The 1,769-nt window shown below is 42.5% G+C and overlaps 1 non-coding gene across 1 annotated transcript; it reads left to right on the forward strand.

The window, feature by feature from the left end:
* The first annotated feature begins 938 nt into the window (after positions 1–938).
* Positions 939–1,045, forward strand: LOC127108546 (small nucleolar RNA R71). Its single transcript, XR_007796077.1, has one exon. It is a non-coding gene; the product is annotated as a small nucleolar RNA R71 (small nucleolar RNA).
* The last annotated feature ends 724 nt before the right edge of the window (positions 1,046–1,769 follow it).

Genomic DNA, 1,769 nt, shown 5'->3' on the forward strand with positions numbered 1-1,769 from the left:
ACTCTTCCTTTTCCTTAGGTTTACCTTCTTCGTCAGTTGACTTTTTAGAGTTTTGGTTCTCAATCCTTGGGTCAGATGGTCCTTCTACCTCTGTACCACTTCTTAATATAATTGCATGAGCGTGGCCTTTCAGATTAGGTTGGGGCTGTCCAGGAAATGTACCAGTTGGGGCAGCAGTAGGCGCTTGTTGTTGAGCTACTTGCGGGATTTGTGTTTCCAGCATTTTGTTATGGGTAGCCAAGGCATCCACTTTACTTGCTAGTTGTTTAATCTGTTCGTTAGTGTGTACATTCTGGTTTAAGAACTCTTTATTAGTTTGCTGTTGAGAAGCTATGAAATTCTCCATCATGATTTCCAAATTGGATTTCCTAGGAACGTTATTGTTAGGTGTAGATGGGGTCGGCTTTTGATATCCAGGAGGTATAGCTGGAGCTTGACTGGGAGCTTGACCTGGCGCGTATAAAGCGTTGTTACTTTTATATGAAAAATTAGGATGGTTCTTCTAGTTTGAGTTATAGGTATGCGAGTAAGGATTTCCTTGAGCATAGTTCACCTGCTCTGTTTGAATTCCTATTAGGAGTTGACAATCTGTAGGAGTGTGACCTTGAATTCCACAGACTTTGCAATTTTGAGTTACGGCAACCACGGTGGCTGGAGGTGATACATTTAAACTTTCAATTTTCTGGGCAAGAGCATCCACTTTTGCATTAACATGATCAAGGCTACTTATCTCGTACATGCCCCCTTTTGTTTGAGGTTTTTCTACCATTGTTCGGTCGCTTCCCCACTGATAATGATTTTGGGCCATGCTCTCGATAAGTTGATAAGCGTCGGTGTAAGGTTTATCCATAAGCGCACCACCGGCGGCGACGTCTATTGTTAACCTTGTGTTGTACAAGAGACCATTATAGAAGGTGTGAATTACTAACCAGTCTTCTAAACCATGGTGTGGACAAAGTCTCATCATGTCCTTGTATCTTTCCCATGCTTCGAAAAGAGACTCGTTATCTTTCTGCTTAAATCCATTTATCTGGGCTCTCAACATAGCTGTTTTGCTTGGGGGGAAATATCGGGCAAGAAAGACTTTCTTCAATTTATTCCATGTGGTGACTGAGTTGGAAGGAAGAGACCGAAACCATCTTCTAGCTTTATCTCTTAACGAGAAAGGAAAGAGACGGAGTCGAATTGCCTCTGAAGTGACACCATTAGCTTTAACAGTGTCAGCGTATTGGACAAATACGGATAAATGAAGGTTTGGATCCTCGGTAGGATTTCCAGAAAATTGATTCTGTTGCACTGCCTGCAACAGCGAAGGTTTAAGTTCGAAGTTGTTCGCTTCGATTGCAGGTGGATCAATACTCGAATGCGGCTCATCTTGCGATGGAGCAGCGTAATCTCGAAGAGCACGAGCTGGTTCGGACATCGCTGGTATCGTCGAAGGAAGGAGATTTTTGAGATCAGGAATTTCGATTGGAGGAAGATTGTTTCTAGCACGATACTCCCGAATTCGTCGTAATAATCGGAGATATCGTTCAACGTCGTTGATTCGTAAGTAGTACGGTTCGCCTTGTGAGCGAGTATGTGGCATACAAATCAACGAAAAAGAAGGGGAAAAAAATAAAAATTGCCTTAGTCTCTACAGCGTAACAAAAGAGTTACGATATCGACTAAATAAAAGTCCCCGGCAACGGCGCATCTTTATGAGTCTATCGGGGTATTAACTGCAAGTGCACAGTCTAATCACGTAGTTTTAAAAGATATCGATCCCA

Source organism: Lathyrus oleraceus, chromosome 7, assembly GCF_024323335.1.
Source record: "Lathyrus oleraceus cultivar Zhongwan6 chromosome 7, CAAS_Psat_ZW6_1.0, whole genome shotgun sequence".
NCBI lineage: Eukaryota > Viridiplantae > Streptophyta > Magnoliopsida > Fabales > Fabaceae > Lathyrus > Lathyrus oleraceus.